Here is an 11,413-nt window from a genome sequence, read left to right on the forward strand (position 1 = left end):
TTTTTTTATTTATTTTTAATTTACATTATATTGTTTATATATGGATTACTTATCCTATCACTCAAACCAAACGGTGCCTATAATCTATCATTTTCTATGTTTTTGGGTTTATACTGTAGTTTTTTATTTTTGTGATTTGATGATATATAAAAGGTTTAGTTCATTTATCGAGATTCAAAGATGAGAATTTGTTTCCGATTAACTTTCGTCCTATCTAATGTTTGTTCCAAATAATTCAGATCGATAGTAATAGATTTAAACTTCCAAGAAATTTCACAAAAAATATTAACAGATATATTATCCAACTTATAAATTTTAAGCAGGCCTGCAAGAATCAGTATCACGTACATGCCAAAATTAAAAAGGAATAAATCAATCCAAATAAATAAACAAAATTAGAATTGAGTGCCAAAATCCAAACACTGCCAAGGGTGCACCAAAAGTTGTCATCACCAAAACATTTTTAATATATCTACACTTAGCTTATCAAACTAGAATTGAATTTTCATTTGTTATTCTCCAAATTTTGGCCCATGCAAAAGGTATTCTACAATTAATGTGTTGAGATGTGCCTTCAACCAGCTGAAATTTCTAGTGGGCCTCGAAGGGAATTTTTTGAATGGGCCTAAAACATGAGATTAATTCAGTGGCCATGACTTAATCTTATATATGGGCTCAATCTTTAATTGGTGTCCGGTGGTCCACCCAACAGGGAGATAGCCGTTGGAGGACAGGGCCTGAGGTTATAACAGATTCAGTTGCAACTTCCAAAAGAGATCGACACACAGAGAAATCGAGAGAAGGGAAGGCAGATCAAGAAGCAATTTTCTCCAGAAAACTTGAGGGTTCAAAGGGATACACATCTGAAGCTAAAGAACAGTGATAAAGAAGAAGTGTACAGATTGGATTGAGGATTCGAATCTCTTTTCTGGAAATCTGTGTTAAGTTTTTCTTTCACTGTTCGATAAAAGTGTTGTATGAGACTTTGGATTGGAATAAATCAAAGCAGAGATCTCCTGTGGATGTAGGCTGGTTTTATAGCCGAACCACGTAAATTGTTGTTCTTGGTTATTGCTTTATGTTTATTGCTTGGATTTGTTAAATTTTTTTGATTGAGTGAACTCTGTGATTTGTGCTTTAGACTTTCTGGGCTGTTCTTGGTAATTGGATGAGTTGATTACATCGAATTAGACTGAGGGTTTAACAGTGACGCCGTCTGTGGGAATAAAAGGAACCATGCTCGGGTCAATGAAATTCGATATCAAAAAGTTTACCGGGAAGAATCACTTTACTTTGTGGAGAATCAAGATGAAGGCAATCTTGATTCAACAAGGGTTAGGAGAAGCTCTGAAAACTAAAGAAGAAATGTCGACTTCTTTAAATGATAAAGAAAAGAATGACGTATTGGAGAAAGCTCAATGTGCAATCATTCTGTGTTTGGGAGACAAGCCATTAAGGGAAGTGGCAAGGGAGAAATCTGCATCGGCTATGTGGTTAAAATTGGAAAGTATATACATGACTAAGTCCCTTGCTAATAAGTTATATATGAAGCAGCGCTTGTACTCTTTTAAGATACATGATGGAAAAGACATTGAGGACCAGATTGATGATTTTATCAAGATCTTGGATGATTTGGAAAATTTAGAAGTGAAACTTGATGATGAGGACAAGGCTCTCATACTATTAAATGCTCTGCCAAAGTCCTATGAAAACTTTAAGGATGCTATGTTGTATGGAAGAGATCAATCTATCTCTTTGGATGAAGTACAATCTGCCATTCAATCAAAGGAGTTGCAGAGGAAGATTCAGCTTACTGGAGTGTCTCTGGGAGAAGGACTTAATGTAAGAGGCAGAGCAGAAAAAAGGGTTCAAAGGACTGTCAAGACCAGGCCAAGATCAAAGAGCAAAACAAGATATAAGTGCTTCACTTGTCATAAAGAAGGACACTTTAAAAGATACTGTCCAGAAAGAAAGAAGAAAGGTTTTGAAAGGCAGAATGATAATGGAGAAGTGGCTCTAGTATTTGATGAATATGACACTGCAGAAGCTCTAGTAGTGGTAGAAAATGAGATGAAAAATGCTTGGATACTAGACTCAGGCTGTACTTATCATATGTGCCCAGTAAAGTCTTGGTTTGAACAATTGACAGAAACAGATCAAGATATGGTATTACTAGAAAATGACAAGTCCTGCAAAGTAAAGGGAATTGGAACCATCAGGTTGCAAATGCATGATGGAATAAACAGAATCCTCAAGGATGTAAGGTTTGTACCAAAACTAAATAGAAATCTAATCTCTTTAGGTACACTGGAATCAAACGGATACTCTTTCAAATCTGAAGGTGGAATGATTAAAGTGTCTAAAGGTTCGTTGGTGGTAATGGAAGGCAAGAGGATGAATTCTTTGTATGTTCTTCAAGCTAAGACAGTAATAGGAGGTTCAGCTCTTATTCATGAAGCTCAAGACAAGTCTAGCCTATGGCATATGAGACTTGGTCACTTGAGTGAAAGAGGTATGATGGAACTTTCTAAGAGAGAACTTCTCTGTGGAGATAAGCTACAAGGGCTAGACCTCTGTGATTACTGCATTCTAGGGAAAGCTAAGAGAGTAAAGTTTGGCAAAGGAAAGCACACTGCTACAAGCCCTTTAGAATATGTACATTCTGATCTGTGGGGTCCCTCCAAAACCCACACTCATGGAGGTAGCCGATACTTTATGTCAATCATTGATGATTATTCAAGAATGGTTTGGACTTACCTTCTTAAAACAAAGGATGAAGCTTCTGGAAAATTTAGGGAATGGATTGAAATGGCAGAAAACAAGTCAGGACATAAGGTCAAGTTCTTAAGGACAGAAAATGGCTTGGAGTTCTTATCAAAAGAATTCAAAGCTCTGTGCACTCAAAGAGGGATCACAAGACACTATACAGTACCATACACACCTCAGCAAAACGGAGTGGCAGAAAGGATGAATCGCACACTTCTGGAAAGAGTAAGATGCTTAATATTGAATGCAAGTCTTTCTAAGAATTTCTGGGGTGAAGCTTTGGCCACGGCTACTTATTTGATAAACAGAAGTCCCTCAAGTAGCCTAAATTTCAAAACACCTCTTGAACTTTGGAAAGGCACAGCAGCTGATTATACAAACTTGAGGATATTTGGTTGTCTTGCTTATGCACACATCAAACAAGACAAGCTGGAACCCAGGGCTCTAAAGTGTATCTTCATAGGATACCCAGATGGAGTTAAAGGGTACAAACTCTGGAATTTGGAGCCAAATGGACCAAGGTGTTTCAATTCAAGAGATGTGACTTTTGATGAAACAAGAATGGGATATGGCTTGAGGAAGGCAGAGATTAAAACATCAAATGAAAGTCTAAATGATACTCAAGTCGAGGTGGAGTTACAGGAGAAGGAAAAAGGTGAGACACAACATCTATCAGATCAACAAGAGCCTACTGAGACTGTCCTACCTCAAACAGAAACAAATCTTGAATCCTACAGATTAGCAAGGGATAGGCCAAGGAAGGAAATTAAGCCTCCAATCAGATACTCAGATGCAAATCTGGTTTCCTATGCTCTAAGCACAGCAGAACAGGTGGAGTATGGTGAACCATCATCATATAAGAATGCTATGCTAAGTAAACACAAAGATCAGTGGAATTTGGCAATGCAAGAAGAGCTAAACTCACTTCTTTACAACAAGACTTGGGAATTGGTTGATAAACCAAAACACCAAAGGATCCTAGGCTTTAAATGGATTTATAAGATTAAAGAAGATTCTACAGCAGCAAGCAAAGTCAAATTCAAAGTCAGATTGGTGGCAAAAGGATACTCACAAATTGAAGGAGTGGATTTCAATGAGATTTATTCCCCTGTAGTGAAACACTGCTCAATAAGGATGATTCTTGCTATAGTCACTCAAATGGATTTAGAGCTGGAACAACTTGATGTTAAAACAGCTTTCCTTCATGGTGATTTAGAGGAGACTATTTTCATGGAACCTCCTGAAGGTTATCACATTCCAGAAGGTAAAAGTAAAGCCTGCCTACTCAAACGATCCCTCTATGGTTTGAAACAAAGTCCTAGGCAGTGGTACATGAAATTTGATGAGTTTATGATGAAAATAGAATTTCACAGGAGCTGCTATGACACATGTGTATACTTCAAGGAAGAGCTGGATTATTCAAGGACATATCTTTTGTTATATGTTGACGACATGCTTATAGCAAGTAAAAGCAAGACTGGAATTCAGAAAATAAAGGAAAAGTTAAATTCTGAATTTGATATGAAGGATCTTGGTGAAGCCAAGAAGATATTGGGGATGAAAATTCAGAGAAACAGGAAGAAAGGAAATCTGTTTTTAAGTCAAGGAGATTATCTTGCCAAGGTACTATTGAGATTTAATATACAAGAGTGCAAATCTGTTACCACACCACTTGGACAACATATGAAGCTATCATCAGAACAATCACCCACAGATGATGATCAGAAGAAGGAAATGGAATCTATTCCTTATGCAAGTGGAGTGGGTAGCATAATATATGCTATGGTATGTAGCAGGCCAGATTTGGCCCATGCTATAAGTGTAGTTTCCAGGTTTATGGCAAACCCAGGGTTACAACATTGGGAGGCCCTTAAGTGGATATTAAGGTACTTAAAGGGCTCAGAAAACATTGGACTGCTGTTCTAGAAGCAAGAAGATGGTCAGAAACCAGTGGAAGGATTTGTTGATTCAGATTATGCTGGAAACATTGATACAAGGAAATCTTTAATCGGCTATGTCTTTACAATGTATGGAACTGCAATAAGTTGGAAAGCTAATCTTCAATCTGTTGTTGCTCTTTCAACAACAAAAGCAGAGTATATAGCTATGACTGAAGCTATAAAGGAAGCAATTTGGCTAAGAGGGTTGATCACCGAGCTTGGACTGAAACAAGAGCAAGTGGTGATCCATTGTGACAGCCAAAGTGCCATTTATCTTTCAAAGCATCAGACTTTTCATGAAAGGTCTAAGCACATAGACGTAAATCATCATTTTGTAAGAGACATAATTGGAAAAGGGGAGATCAAATTGGAAAAGATCAGTACTGATGACAATCCTGCAGATGCTTTAACGAAGACATTGCCTCAATCAAAGTTTAAACTTTGTTTAAACTTGATTGGAGCAGTGGAATTGAAGTAATCAATAAGAAAAGAAGATGGAGATCAGCTTTGGTTATCAGTCAAGGTGGAGATTTGTTGAGATGTGCCTTCAACCAGCTGAAGTTTCTAGTGGGCCTCGAAGGGAATTTTTTGAATGGGCCTAAAACATGAGATTAATTCAGTGGCCATGACTTAATCTTATATATGGGCTCAATCTTTAATTGGTGTCCGGTGGTCCAGCCCAACAGGGAGATAATTGTTGGAGGACAGGGCCTGAGGTTATAACAGATTCAGTTGCAACTTCCAAAAGAGATCGACACACAGAGAAATCGAGAGAAGGGAAGGCAGATCAAGAAGCAATTTTCTCCAGAAAACTTGAGGGTTCAAAGGGATACACATCTGAAGCTAAAGAACAGTGATAAAGAAGAACTGTACAGATTGGATTGAGGATTCGAATCTCTTTTCTGGAAATCTGTGTTAAGTTTTTCTTTCACTATTCGATAGAAGTGTTGTATGAGACTTTGGATTGGAATAAATCAAAGCAGAGATCTCCCGTGGATGTAGGCTGGTTTTATAGCCGAACCACGTAAATTGTTGTTCTTGGTTATTGCTTTATGTTTATTGCTTGGATTTGTTAAATCTTTTTGATTGAGTGAACTCTGTGATTTGTGCTTTAGACTTTCTGGGCTGTTCTTGGTAATTGGCTGAGTTGATTACATCGAATTAGACTGAGGGTTTAACATAATGCATTGCAAAAACAAAGGATTCACATTAACAATTTGCAATTGAACAAGATCCTGGATCAAATTTAACAGCCAAACGACAACTATAAATCAAATAAAATGGTTTACTGTGGAATTAACAATAATTTGCCAGGAATACTACCCTCCTCCAAGGATCTATGTGCCTCCGCCGCTTCAGCAAAGATGAAAACTTTACCAATCATTGGCTTTATATGTCTATCTTCTATCAGTGGCCAAAATTTTGTTTCAAGATCAGACCAAAGTTCTATTCTTTCATAATAACCTGATCTGCCCACATCCACCCCTATGCCATTAATAAACATCATTAATCAGCAAGTATAACATCGGATTGCATATGCGCATAGGATTTTGAACCTACAAATAAAAGGATTTTGAATTTCTCCTCATCCGATATTCCTTAAGTAACCAGCTGATGATGTTCTACGTACCTTTCACATTACATCGGGCTACTATATCACTTATAAGATCTATATCAATATTTATACTGCATATAACATTTAATAGTTGAACTATATATCATTCATAACTCACAAGTAAAAGAATTTGTAATCTATTTCTGCAAATTGGTAGGGGTGGCAAAATCAAAATATATCAACATTTGGCGAAATAGGACTTAAAAAACTTTACATTTTTTAATTTTTTTTCCAACAAATAAACGAGTGTCATGTAAAAAAAAATGAAACCATATTGCACATGAATGAAAGTTTCAAAATAATTTATACGATATCAAAAAAATAATATAACCGATCATATTTTAATATAATATTTCATCATCAACATGTCATGAATCATATATGTATATATTTATTTTTTTAATAATTTAATAATTTATATTTTGCCCTTGCCTTGTATACTTTTCTATATAATATAAATCTAAAAATATATAGGTATATGAATGTAAAAGTGATATGTAAGAGTCAGGATATAAAAGTAAAAATTTGGAAATAAAAAGAAGTGAAGTGGAGAGAGAAAAGGGATGAATAAAATTAAATGGATGGTGATAAAAATAAAGTGAATGGCACTAGAATGAATAACATAATAAGAATAAACATCTAGGATGAACATGCAAGAAAAGGGATGTAACGGAAGTCGTAAAAAAGTATATAGCATTTGCATTTCGTAAATGTGGTTGATTTCTTTCAATTCAAAGTAAGGAATATTTTAATTATGACATATATAGGAGTTAGGACTATACAAAGTGCGAAGGGAATGAAATGGAGTATATATATTTTTTATGAGAAACGTAATACTATTATATTAAGAAGAATGATAATTACAAAAAACGGATATTTGGTCGAAACAATCAACATCAAGATCTACACAAATTAACAATCAAATATAGAACTTAAATTCCTTGTGCCTCCCAATCCAACTAGGTGTCCTATATTTGATTGTTTTCAAAGTTGATATCAATCTTGAGTATAAAGAATGTGAGTGAAAAAATTCAGGTAATTGGTATTTTTAATCGATCATATATAATATTCCTTCCTTTTGTTGCTTCGATATAACACAAGCCTTCAAAGTAAAGATACCAAAAAAAAAAAAAAAAATAGCTTCATTTACCAACAAAAAAAACAAAAAAACAAATGACAAGTTACACATAAAAATGACAGTCGATAAAGATGGAGAAGATTCTGCAACCACTCATCATTTTAGAGGTTGCATTTCTCATATGCCACAGATAACATTTCACACGATGAATGGATACAAACAACCATACATTAATAATGGATACAAACAACGTCCATACATTAATATTTATAATAATGGATTCTTTTCCATGTTCAAACTATACATATCTTCACATGATATTCAAAATACTTTTTCCATTGATTTTCATTATCATGTACAAATTGTTTCCTAATGCTTTTTACTAGTTTAATGAAAATGAAAATCTTTTGTAACTAACTCGTAGTTGATGCAAACTTGTGCTCCAAGCAATTTGCAAATTCGCAGTTTTTCTTCCGTTCCTAGAAAGCTACATTATTTACTTAAATATTTTATGATTTGAGTACTAAGCAATGAAAAGTAGTGATCTACCATTGAAATTAAGTTTTCCAATATATATCTCAGACACGTACGGATTTTTGCATGAGCGTTAAATGCATGTAGACTAAATTAAAATGCAAACAAAAATTATATTAATAAGCAAGCAGTATTACCTGCAACCGCAAATACTTGACAACCAATATGCTTAACATATTGAATAGCAATAAAGTCAAATCCCCCTGCACTACCATGTATCTGCAATATATATAATCGCGTTTTTAAATTCGATATAGTAGTGTAAGTACTTATGAAAATTAATTTGTTTTAAAAAAAGCGATTACCAAGATTGTTTTGCTAGGGGTGACGTTTTTCAGAGCAACAATAGTTAACATTGATGCTTCAGGCAACGCTGCTGCTTCAACAAGGGAAACTCCTGAAGGAATTCGCACAGCATCTTGGTCGAAAACCACCACAAACTCTGCTTGTGCGCCACCATGATCAAGAATCGTACAAACCTGCATGTATATATATATAGTACAAATAATAATAATAATAATTGATAAAGAAATTATATATACTCACCTCATCACCCACTTTAAATTTGCAATCGTATGAGGCAACAGCAATAACTTTCCCCGAACACTCATGTCCAGGATGTAGAGGGGTACAATTACTGTAATCATAAACGTTTAGTCCACTTGTATCAGTATTTGATAACTATAATTAACAAGGGGTTTTGGAATCTCTTTTATGCCAACAACACCTGATCTTTCATAATTCACAACCTTCATCTGCAAATATAATTACCACGTGATCATCGAGAATATTAATTCCTATTCCTAGTCATGAATTAATAAAATATACAATCCAAACAGATACGAGTCAGCCTAATTAAGCTGGCACAATCGTTATCAGTTAATTGACATTATTGTTGCTTGCTTGATACAACTAACATGGCCAAAAAAAAAAAAAAAAAAGAAAATCAATCCATTTTTAATGATGATAGCTAGCATTAAGTACGTACTAAAGGTAAATCAATCAATAGAGATAATTAATTTCAATCACCTGGCTAAACCTGATCTTTTCTCTACTAATCATGTAACCAATTTGCGGCTTGGGAGTTGAAAAGTTTCAATATATATATATATATATATATTCTTGTTTGTTAGATTTTTAAGGAAAGGCAAACCAAGAATTAAATCAAAATATTTTGATTTCCCTCCCATAAAAAAAACATTTTTTCTCTTTCTTCAGTTTTAATAATTAAAAAACAACAAAAACAACATCATCTAATTATCCTACATCTGTCTCAATCCCTAAAAATCTGTAAAATCATGATATGGAAGGTAGAAATATCCTATTGGATTTCTTCAAATGGATGCCAGAAAATTTGAATTTGGCCTCTAATCTATCTGGTCTAGAATAAAAAGCTAGCGTGTAATATAAATAATATCCTAGCTATATATCATCTGAGATATATGTGTGTATTTGTGTTTGTGTTTTGGCCTTTGGTGGGAGTGGGACAATGAAAGCGATGGTAGTGAAAAAATGCTAGTTTTCAAGTGTTTGTATTTTAGAGCAGCGACAAGTAAAAATTCCTAAAATGAAGGAGAATGAAGTAATGTTGAAGGTGTGAATTGGTTGATATTGGTCACTGCCCAGGCCTTGAATGCTCTGGAATAATTGAAGCAGTGGGAAGAAATGTCAATGGCTGGAAAGTAGGACAAAGGGTACTATATATGTAATTAAATATTATTAATTAATATTGTTTGTTTGTTGATAGACAGAATTAAGGAAATTAGCTAGCTAGGTTTGTACTAATTTTTACAAATTTCAGGTTTGTGCCATTCTGGAGGGAGGAGGGTATGCTGAAAAAGTGCTTGTACATCTCCCATTATGTGATGATATTGATTTAGATGATGCTGCAGCCTTACCTTATGCATCATGCACCATCTGCTCAGCTTTTTTTGAAATGTGCATGTCATCCCACGCACTACTCAAACATAAAGAGATATTGGTGAGAACCAATTACGTCTCATTAATTCTGCTACCTAGCTTTTGTAATATTTGGATATACCCCGTTGTTTGATAAACAAATTTAAACTTGTACGTGTGATATTTAGATTCGTGACGGCACTAGCTGGATCGGCTTAATTGTTGGCAATACAATATGCAAAGCATATGGGCTTAACAGTTATTACCTCTACAGGTGACAATTTATCGATCGATCATTGATGTATATATATCATCAGGCCTTTCTTAATAATTAATTAATTAATTAGTCAATTTATCTGCTTGTTGATGCTAAATTTCTCAAGGAAGTAGGGACCAGTTTTCAATGTGTCATCGTTATGGTGCTGACATTTGTTTAGATCACACGTCCACAAACTTTTACAATTAGGTAACTTACTTAATAATTTTCACCTATATATAAATAAAGACATTGAAACAATATTTGCATGCATGAATTTTTTTTTATTATTATAATTTTTTCAGGTGTTGATTTTGTTCTTGATTACGGTGCTTCCGATCTCGAAAGAAACATCAAGTGCTGTCGTCGGAGGGGTAAGGTTGTCATTTTGGATTTGCATGGAATGGAACGTAGTAGCATAGACATTACTATACTACAAAGAAAACAAGCTGAAATTAAAGGTGATCGAGCATTAATATTATTAATTAGCAACAGAGCCTGCATGCATGGCCTCCTCTTAATTATATATCTTCTCAATTAAAGTTTACTATTATTAATTATTATTGTTTAATTTGCAGTTTTCGATCTACGATCTAGAGATTTGGGTTATAAAGCTTATGTGATTGCCCAAGTGAGAACTCAATTGTGGTCTGCCATTCTTAAAAATATATATATTCCCTGCAGCGGGGAGTCGTTTTGCAGCGAATGAAGCTCGACAAGCTTTGGACCTTTTGAAGAAAAATCATAGTGTAATTGGGAAGATTGTTTTGCCTATGAATTTTGACAACACCGGCGGCCATTATAATAAAATCGACAAGACCAGCGCCCATCTTAAAATGGACTAGATATATAATAAATCAAATACATTTATGGGACAGTTTATTAAAATTTATAGTCTCACCCCGTTTGGTACACAGATTAGTTACCAATCCATCCAAAAATCAATTCAAAAATGGGCTTAGTTACCAATCTATATTATAAATATGTGAGTTTGAAATGTGAGCTTACTATTTTGACCTTTTAGTTATTTATTGTACATAAGGTTATTTATGTCTTTTTCTATTGTAGTTTAAAAGAATGTCATTAATAATACACTTAATACTAATAAGTATACCGAATATCATTTTTCATGTTTTCCAATTGTCTTCCAATTGCAAGATATTTGCATAAAGTAATATTTTGTTTATTATAAAAATGATAATATTTAACTTAAACTAATTTTTTTTAATTATAATCATCTATATATTAAAGCAAAAATTATTATATACTATTTTGACCTCTTAATTGTTTATTGTAGATAAGGTTAATTAATACCTTCTCAATGT

At 34.2% G+C, this 11,413-nt stretch overlaps 1 long non-coding RNA gene across 1 annotated transcript; it reads left to right on the forward strand.

The window, feature by feature from the left end:
- Positions 1-9,318: 9,318 nt before the first annotated feature.
- LOC140877547 (uncharacterized) lies at positions 9,319-10,127 on the forward strand. The gene is made up of 3 exons (XR_012149283.1): positions 9,319-9,627; positions 9,735-9,914; positions 10,021-10,127. It is a non-coding gene; the product is annotated as an uncharacterized lncRNA (long non-coding RNA).
- Positions 10,128-11,413: the final 1,286 nt, after the last annotated feature.

Source organism: Henckelia pumila, chromosome 2 (genome assembly GCF_033568475.1).
Source record: "Henckelia pumila isolate YLH828 chromosome 2, ASM3356847v2, whole genome shotgun sequence".
NCBI classification, from domain to species: Eukaryota; Viridiplantae; Streptophyta; class Magnoliopsida; order Lamiales; family Gesneriaceae; genus Henckelia; species Henckelia pumila.